At 45.2% G+C, this 10,158-nt stretch overlaps 1 non-coding gene across 1 annotated transcript; it reads right to left on the bottom strand.

Annotated features, from left to right (window-relative positions):
- Nucleotides 1-2,773: 2,773 nt before the first annotated feature.
- On the bottom strand, nt 2,774-2,880 carry LOC112083164. The gene has a single exon (XR_002897463.1). It is a non-coding gene; the product is annotated as a small nucleolar RNA R71 (small nucleolar RNA).
- Between the last annotated feature and the right edge of the window lie 7,278 nt (nt 2,881-10,158).

The raw sequence follows: 10,158 nt of genomic DNA, 5'->3' as shown, positions 1-10,158 counted from the left end.
GAAAAGTTTTTGACCGAGGCAAGAATTTTTACGACCAAAAAAAGCTTACCGCGGTACACAGCCCTCAGCCATTTTTTCTTACCGCGGGACGGTTTTTACGACCAAAAGTTGTCCTTGCCCGCGCAATTCAGAGATCAGCAATCCGGGGAACCTTCCGGTCCGAATCAGTTGGCGGGGTCTTCACCAAAGTTGGAGATAATCAAGCAAAGATTCCAGAACAGTTGGAATCATCCAATTCGGACCAGTGGAGAGAAAGATATGGCTTCCGGAGCATTCACCAGCATTGCGTGTACCCGAGAACTGAACGGCGAACTTCAAAGATCATTGCGGACGGAGCCCCTCCAGACCGAACCAGCTTACCTGGTCTTCACCAAAGCTCGAGCTTATTGACTCATCTTGACTGTGGAACTGTTCCCAGAGCAATTGGAGTCGTGTGCTGAAAGTTACTGCTTCCGGAAGGTGACATGGTCGATACAAGCCTAAAAGAGTTGCGATACGCGCTAAGTATTTTCACAAGCCTCGGTATCTTTACCTTGGCGTCACTCAAGTCGAGGCTCATATCTTGGAAGTATTCTGGACTAGACCTCGTGCCAAAGCCTTGGCATGGTTAGATCGAGGCATGCATACGTAAGAACTGAAGCTGGAAACGACTAAGTGTTGAAAGTACACCTCGGTGTAATGACCTCGGCGTGCATGCCGGACTGTGTTCTCCCAAGCACCTCGACATCATGACCCCTCGACATTTTATCCCGAGGTCCCTTGTCACGAACCCAGAATCAAGAACAGAATGGCTCAAGAACATACACGTGAGGATAGATCAAAGACTAGGGTTCATGCATGTTCTTGACGTGTTCTTCACGAGATCTTCATCTGGATCCTGACTCACGTGCACGCCTCGGCATGAAGACCTCGGCTTCACTTTCTGACACACCGTGGCACTCACCCATCAACCCAAGAAGGCGGTTCAGTACCCGGTTTGTTCTGGGCTGACCCGCGACACTTTCCCTTTGCTATAAATACATTTTGAGACTAAAAACCTAGTTATCTTATCTCTTATCTGTTTTTAGCTCTAAGAACTTGCCTCTTTTGTGAAACTTGATTAATCTAATCCGATATCTCGTTTTTGCATCAGAATCTTGTTCTTTCTTTATTTCTTTTATCATCCAACATCAAACTCCTTATCATGACTAGCTACACGTCTTGCAAAGGACTTAGTGAGCTCGTTATGATCAGTGAGTAGTCGTTTAAGCGGCTTGAGATAGGTAGATTAGGGTGCTTTCAAGGTGGATTAATGGGTTTAGGTGTCTAGTCTTGCATGTTTCATTCCTTAACCGACGAGATCTTTAAGCTGGATCCAAGCACATCACCTGAGGTTCAGATCTGAGACATATCTCGCATCAGAAGTGTTTGTAGAAATGTCTGAACCACTCGGTTAAGGGTTTAAGAGTCTTTCATCGCGAGAGTGATAGTTTGTTCTCTTAAATGACGTTTTTGAACCGATTCTTATTGCTGACTGATTCGTGCTTCTCAAAAGGGATTTTGGTATGAAAGAGGATCAGTTTAGACGTTTAATACTTTCATGAGAAGATTAACGTGCCTTGAGTTCAAAGTCAAATGAAATCGCTTGATAAAATGATTCATTAGCCCCTTAGTCTAACTTGGAAGCACCCGAGTCAAATATCCTGTCTAAAGCTTCTGCCTTTATCATTCATTACCATCATCTGAATCACCTGTTTGTTATTTGCATCTTGATTAGTTTAAATCTCTGCTTTTATTTAACTTTATTGCTCATTTGCCTGTTAATCATCGTCACCAAACTTTTATCATCTTGTCTTGACTTAAGTGAACAAATGACATAGGCTAGTGTCTCGTTTACAAGCTTGGTTTGACACCCCTTATACTACTTTGACAAGGGGATTGATAACCCTTCTAAGAGCCTGAAAACTCTTAGTTATCAATTGGCGCCGTTGCCAACTTGTAGGAGCATTAGTCTCTTGTTTGTTCTTGAGTTCAAGCTTTTCTTTCCTTTGTTTTACTAACTTCTTTCCAAGTTCTTGTTTTGTTTTCAGGTGCATGAATACCAGGTCTCGGAGCACAGGATTGCTTTTCCCATACGACAATAACATCGACAGAATTAGACAGGCGAGCTCGTGAGAGAGAACGACACTTTGACAGAATTGGAATGGCAGAACAACAGAGAATGGAGCAACAGGCTCAGGCAGCCGAGCACCAGGCTCAGGCTAATCAGGCGCAGGCAGGAAGAAATGAACAACAAGCCTATGTTAATCAACAACAGGCTCAAAGAAACGAACGGCTTGCTCAGCAAAACCAACACCAAGCGAATAGAAATGAACAACAAGCCCATCATGTTCATCCGCCACCGCCCCAAGTTCAGAGACAACATCCTCCAATCTGTGTTGGAGAGAATGACCGAGCTAATGCGCACCAATACCGAGCTGGGATTCAAGCTCCACCAGTTCAAAACAACAACTTTGAAGTTAAAGCTTCCCTGCTCAATATGGTGCAAAACTCAAAGTTCCACGGTCTGGCTGGAGAAGACCCTCTCGAGCATCTAGATCAATTTGATCGGGTTTGCGAGTTAACCAAGATAAATGGCGTCTCCGAAGATAGCTTCAAGCTACGCTTGTTCCCTTTCAGCCTCGGTGATAAAGCACACCAGTGGGAAAAGAATATACCGAGGGGTTCTATACAAACCTGGGAGCAGTGTAAACTGGCGTTCTTATCAAAGTTCTTTTCCACATCACGCACGGCTAAGCTCAGGAATCAGATCTCAAGTTTCACGCAGCACAATAACGAGAGCTTTAATGAAGCTTGGGAACGGTTTAGAAGCTACACTAACCAATGCCCACACCACGGCTTCTCAGAGGCATCCCTCTTGAGTACTTTATACCGATGTGCACTCCCCAAGATCAGAAACCAACTCGATACAGCCTCAAATGGGAATTTTCTTGGAAAAGAGATCACTGCGGCAATGGAACTAGTTGAGAACATAGCCATGTCCAATGACACGTATGGAGAGGACTTTGATAGAGCAAACCGTACAGAGGGATCTAGTGATGAACAGCGCATGAAAAAGGATATAAGAGAGCTTCATAGTAAGCTTGACAAGGTTTTGATGGCGACTCAAAAGCCAATACACTTTGTAGGCGAGTTTGATGAGCAAGGGCCAAGTTTTGACAATGTTAATGAAGATAGTCTAACACAAGAGGAGCTGAATTACATAGGGAATCAGCAGAGGTATCAGCGGTTTAACAACTACAACAGTAACCCAAACCTCTCATACAGAAACCCGAATGTAGCTAACCCTCAAGACCAAGTGTACCCTGCTCACAACAACAACAAAGCTATGCTCAAAAGGCTCCTTTTCAGAATACCTTCCAGCCCAAGCAACAGTTCAGTGGGCAACAGCACGGCTACACTCAGCAGAATCAAGCGGCTCAGAGTAACAACTTCAACAACCAACCGCAGCAACACAAGTTTCCACCAGGGTTCCATCCGCAGCCGATGGGTAATCAACAATAGATTCAGGGAACGGGTCAGAATCAAATGGGGAACGACGTCTGTGGGATACTACAGAAACTGTTACAGGGCCAGCAAAGGGTTGAGAGCCAGCACGCGACAATGCAGCAAGATATCAGAGAGCTTAAGCAGAATCAAGCTTCTACATCATCAAGAGGCCCGGCTTTACCAGGTAAACCGGAGCTGAACCCTAAAGAGTATGTGAACGCCATCACATTGAGGAGTGTTAAGGAATTACAAACTCCAACGCCTAAGACAAAGCTCATTGAGGCCAATGAGCAATTAGAGGGGGAGGCAGCCTCAGAGGATGCGTGTAAAGAAGCGGTCTTAGAGAAGGAACCGATCAAGGACAAAGGAAAAGAGGTGGAAAAGACAACCGAGCTTGAAAAGCCCTATGTTCCACCACCACCTTATCAACCCAAGATACCGTTCCCAGGGCGTTTCGAAAAGAAAATCCTAGACAAGGCCAAGGCGGTCTTTGAGAAACACTTGGAGAACACGCAACTCACCTTACCCATTATAGATGCGTTCTTAGCTATACCCCAGCTTGGGAAGTTTCTAAAGGACGCGATCCTCAACAAGACAAAAGAGCTCCAGGGTATGGTGATACTGAGCCATGAGTGCAGTGCCATAATACAAAGAAGATCTATACCAAGGAAGCTATCCGATCCGGGCAGCTTCACTTTGCCATGTGCTTTAGGTCACCTGAAGTTCTCAAACTGTTTATGTGACCTTGGAGCTTCTGTGAGCTTAATGCCTTACACGGTGGCCAAGAGATTGGGATACAAAAGCTACAAGCCAGCCAAGATCTCTCTTGTATTAGCTGATAGATTGGTTAGATTACCGGTGGGGTTGCTTGAGGATCTACCTTTGAGGATCGGTGAGATAGAAATCCCCACGGACTTCATAGTTCTTGAGATGGACGAGGAACCATTAGACCCTATCATCTTGGGCCGACCGTTCTTAGCAACCGCAGGAGCCATAATAGATGTGAGAGGAGGAATGATTGAACTACACATCGGTCCCGAGACTATGAAGTTCAACGTGAAGGAAATGATGAAGAAACCGACCATTGGAGGTCAGTTTTTCTATGTGGAGGTAATGGAGGAGCTGGCTGATGAGCTCCTTGAAGAGTTGAACGCAGAGGATCCGTTACAAGTGGTCTTAACGCAGGAACAAAGCGAGCACGGGTACTTGAACGAGGAAAGCGAGGTGTACAAGCGTCTTTTGGACCAACCGAGGGAACTTGGAGCTGAGGCGAGGTTTTTGGAGCTCCACACGAGCAGCCTCGACATTCTAGAAAGCGAGGAGTCAAAGGGAAAAGAAGAGACACCTCGGGATATCATGGCCGTGACAACTCATACCGAGGCCGATGGTAAACCGCACGAGAATGAAGCAAAGGCCGAGGAAGCTGTTCCGGGCCAATGCAGCTTTGATGCCGATTGGAATGAGGCAGACGCACCCCCTGTTGATCTCAAGCCTCTACCAACAGGGCTCAGGTATGCATTCTTAGGTCTAAACTCTACTTTTCCTGTGATCATAAACGATAACTTGCTTGAGCATGAGGAACATGCATTACTTAGTGAAATAAGGAAATTCAGGAGAGCCATAGGGTATTCCTTGGCTGACATTAGAGGAATCTCTCCTGATATATGCACCCACAGGATCCACCTAGAGGACCAAGCCATGTCCTCTATTGAGCACCAACGTCGACTTAACCCGAACCTCAAAGAGGTGGTTAAGAATGAGATACTAAAGCTCCTTGAGGCAGGGATAATATATCCAATCTCTGACTCTCGGTGGGTATCTCCTGTACACGTTGTGCCCAAGAAAGGTGGGATCACGGTGGTGAAAAACGATAAGGATGAACTCATAGCCCAAAGAACTATAACCGGCCATCGCATGTGCATTGACTATAGGAAATTGAATTCTACATCAAGAAAAGATCATTTTCCTTTACCATTCATTGATCAAATTCTTGAATGGTTAGCTAATCATACTTATTTTTGTTTTCTCGATGGATACTCGGGGTTCTTTCAAATACCTATAGACCCCCGAGATCAAGAGAAAACGACATTCACCTGCTCTTATGGCACTTATGCTTATAGAAGAATGTCATTCGGTTTGTGTAATGCACCAGCCACTTTTCAAAGATGTATGATGCACATTTTCTCTGATCTAATTGAAGAGAAAGTTGAGGTGTTTATGGATGACTTCTCCGTATACGGCTCCTCTTTCTCCGAATGTCTTGCTAATCTTTCTCAGGTTCTCAAGCGGTGTGAGGAGCATAGGCTTGTCTTAAACTGGGAAAAGTGTCATTTCATGGTCCAAGAAGGCATTGTCTTGGGACACAAGGTATCAGAGAAAGGCATCGAGGTGGATAAGGCCAAGATCGAGGTGATGGTGAACTTACAAGCCCCGAATTCTGTGAAAGGAATAAGAAGCTTCCTTGGCCACGCTGGGTTCTATAGACGGTTCATCAAGGATTTCTCCAAGATAGCCAGGCCTTTGACCAGGTTATTGTGCAAAGAAGTGGATTTCAACTTTGATGAAGAATGTGAGGAAGCGTTCAAGAGAATCAAGGAGGCTTTGATCAGTGCACCGATTGTACAAGCCCCTGATTGGTCTTTACCATTTGAAGTGATGACCGATGCATCTGATTATGCTGTAGGAGCTGTCTTGGGACAGAAGAAAGATAAGAAGCTCCATGTGATCTACTATGCCAGCCGCACTTTGGACTCGGCTCAAGAAAAGTATGCCACCACCGAGAAGGAAATGCTTGCCATTGTGTTTGCATTTGACAAATTCATGAGTTATCTAGTGGGATCAAAGGTCACGGTTTACACAGATCACGCGGCCTTGAGGTACCTGATGTCTAAGGACGCTAAGCCGAGGCTTTTGAGATGGGTCTTATTGTTCCAAGAATTTGACATGGAGATACTTGATAAGAAGGGCATTGAAAACGGAGCCGCAGATCACCTCTCAAGGCTGAGGATTGAAGAACAGGTCCCTATAGATGATGCTTTACCCGAGGAACATCTCATATTAGTCCGGTCTTACTTAGAGGTGGAGGAAGCCATTACGATCAAGGAAAGAAGCCTTCCATGGTTCGCGGATCTTGTGAACTACTTGTCTTGCGGATTAGAGCCACCAGATCTTGATACTTATCAGAGGAAGAAGTTCTTTAGAGATGTGATGAGGTATCATTGGGATGAGCCGTATCTTTACGTGCTTAACAAGGACCATCTCTATAGGCGATGCTTGGCCGAAGAAGAGATCCATCCAGTGCTACAAGAATGCCACGGCTCATCGTATGGTGGTCATTTAGGTGCATTCAAGACAGTTGCCAAGGTTCTACAGAGCGGTTTCTGGTGGCCGACCATGTTCAAAGACGCCCAGGAAGTGGTCTCGAGGTGTGAAGCTTGTCAAAGGCACGGAAACATATCCAAAAGGAATGAAATGCCCCAAAACCCAATCTTTGAAGTAGAAGTCTTCGACTGTTGGGGCATTGACTTCATGGGTCCCTTTGTAAGCTCATATGGGAATCAATATATCCTTATAGCAGTGGATTATGTGAGTAAATGGGTTGAAGTGGTTGCATCTCCGACCAACGATTCAAAAGTGGTGGTAAAACTCTTCAAGAGTATCATCTTCCCACGGTTTGGAGTACCAAGAGTAGTCATCAGTGATGGGGGAAGCCATTTCATCAACAAGACTCTTGAGACTCTTTTGAAGAAGCACGGAGTAAAGCACAAGGTGGCCACCCCTTATCATCCGCAAACCAGCGGCCAAGTGGAGGTTTCCAACCGTCAGATAAAGGCCATTTTGGAAAGGACCGTGAACTCATCCAGGAAGGATTGGAGCAAGAAACTTGACGATGCTCTGTGGGCTTACAGAACCGCCTACAAAACCCCCATTGGAACCTCACCGTTTAACTTGCTCTATGGGAAGAGCTATCATCTACCGGTTGAGTTGGAATACAAAGCCTTGTGGGCAGTGAAACTTCTGAACTTTGACATCAAGACCGCACAAGAGAAGAGGGTTTTACAGCTTCATGAGCTTGAGGAGATCCGGTTAGATGCTTTCGAGAGCTCTAAGATCTACAAAGAAAGAACCAAGGCGCTCCATGACAAGAAGATACACAAGAGAGAGTTCAAAGAAGGGGACCAAGTTCTGTTGTTTAACTCAAGACTCAAGCTGTTCCCTGGGAAGCTGAGGTCTAGGTGGTGGTCCGGTCCGTTGACGATTCTTGAAGTAAGACCCTATGGAGCCGTGGTTTTGAAAGGAATAGATGGACAAAGCTTTGTGGTAAACGGCCAGAGGGTAAAGCATTACTTGGCATCAGAAATAAGGGAGGGAGCTACCTCAGTTCCTCTACTTGAACCGGAATCAGCCTGAAAAGGTATGAAAAGTCAAACTTAGCGACGTTAAACAAAGTGCTCTTGGGAGACACCCCAAGCTTATCCATGTACATATTTCGTTTTTCATCTTCTTTTTCTTTTTATTTGAAGCTTTTTGAAGGGTTTGTTAAGTGTTTCAGGAGTTAGACAGTGAACCTTGAGGGTGAAAGTGAGAAAAAGCTTGAAAAAGACACGGCCTGATGAATTAAGTCAAAGAGCATACATAGCCTTGGTATCGACCCTCGGTATATTCATACCATGGTCATCTTTTACCGAGTGAAAGCTTGAGAACCTCAGCTAGATTCCTCGACTTAATTTCATCATGGTCGTGTCTGAGAAGTGCTATGGTAAAATAACTAAGTGTGGGGGAGGCTCACAGTGTAAACACCTCGGTATAAGTATACCGAGGGGCGATGTTCACTTAAAACCGTCAAAAACCTTGATCCGAGGCCGCGACCAGTTTACACCAAGGCCAGCCTGTTTAAACCCCAAGGCCTCACGTGTTCTTTGCTAAAAACAAGTGACCTCGGCATGATGCCCTCGTGGTGGAGCGTGCCGAGGCACTCGGTTTCAAGAAATGATCAAAAGCAAGAACACATGAAACACTTAGAACGAAGAAGAGGCTTTGCGAGGTCCAAAGAAAAGACGTGAAAGCTATGGGGATTTACTCGTTGGCATGGGCTCAGACAACTCGGTTTGGTACCCTCGGGGTGGAACAAGTCGAGGCAGCTCAGAGTAACACGAGAAAATTTGGCTTGGTCCGTACAGCTCACGTCATCCCCATACCGCGTCCATTTGAAGGGTTGCGCGGCATTTTGAATTTGAACACTCGGTCAAAGTAGTTTTTGGCGTGGTCAACGGCTGGAGCTGGAGCAGAAGGGGGGACCAGTCCCACAACAGTCCAAATGCCAGCTGGAAAGCGCGCTCCAGCCCATACCGACCTCCATACTTGGCCAAAACGCAGAGTTTGCCCTCTAGACTCTTTTCTCTGCATCTCACGAACACAACTCACTCATTTCTCGTTCATTTTGCGTGATTCCAAGCGTTCTAGACTCGTTAGGGTGTTGTCTACTCTGCATAAGCATCTCGTTCAGCTTAAATCTTGCATTCCCAAAGGTATTTGCATCTTAAAGAACTCATCTTTTTCCTTCATTCTTTGCGAGCTTAAATGTTTGTAAAATGTGGAATCGACTCTTTTAGAGTATATCGGCCTTTGGGAACAATTTTGTAAATTCCACCAGGGTAGACAACACACGAAAAACCGGTCTTTGCATTTAAAATCACTTATTCTTGAGTTTTAAAAATTCTTGAGAAAATGCGCTTGGAATTGGTCTTAATGATGATTTGTGTGTTGAGCTGAAATGTCTAGATAACTTGTCTCTAAATCGGTTGTTCTGGCTTGTTCTTACTTTCCTTGATGTTTGAAAAAGCTATGAATATCAGTTCTGCTAGAGAAAAAGTTTTGTACTTGCCAATCTTGAGAAAAAGTTTTGTACTTGCCAATCTTGAGACAGGGATGGGCCCATGGACATAAAAAGAGGTCAACCGTCAGACAGTGGTGGGCCAATGGGCCTAAGAGAGAAGGCGTTGGGCTCACTGGTAAGGGCGGTTGGTGGGCCAACGGGCCTAGAGAGAGGATGTTAGCCCCAAATTATACGGCGTTGGGCTCCACTGGTAGGGGCGGTTGGGGGTGCTCAGAGTTGATAGCCAATTCAGATGAAAGGCGGATTTGGGGTCTCATGGATTTGATAGCATGTCCGTCTGGTTCTTGGAAGGGAAGAAATTCCAACAAAATAGACAACACATGAAAAACTGGTTCTTGCATCGAAAATCACCTTTTCTTGAGTTTTTAAAATTCTTGAGAAATTGCACCTTAAAACCGGCTTCAACGGTGAGATGGTTTCTTGGCTGAGTTGATTGCTTTACGCAGTGTTTAGCATCGTTCAAACTCATTTTCTGACCCTCTTAGCCTGAGAAATCATTGAGCCATTAGTTTTTGAGAGAACTATGTTCTTGATATTTCTCTTGAACATGACTTTGGTGATTGTACTTGGTGCTCATTCTCTGTTTGAGAGCTGTCTTGCAGATGACAAAAAGAACGGCGGCCCTGGCTCAGAAAAAAGAGACTCAGAAGAAGCAGAACAAGGGCAAAGCTGTGACCTCAGCAAAATCAGAGGAAACAAGCAAGAACGCCTCAAAGGGCACCAAGAGAGCCGAT

Source organism: Eutrema salsugineum, unplaced genomic scaffold (genome assembly GCF_000478725.1).
Source record: "Eutrema salsugineum unplaced genomic scaffold, Eutsalg1_0 scaffold_7, whole genome shotgun sequence".
Taxonomy (NCBI): domain Eukaryota; kingdom Viridiplantae; phylum Streptophyta; class Magnoliopsida; order Brassicales; family Brassicaceae; genus Eutrema; species Eutrema salsugineum.
The sequence above is the reverse complement of the archived record's forward strand: the minus strand, read 5'-3'. Positions and strand labels throughout refer to the sequence as shown.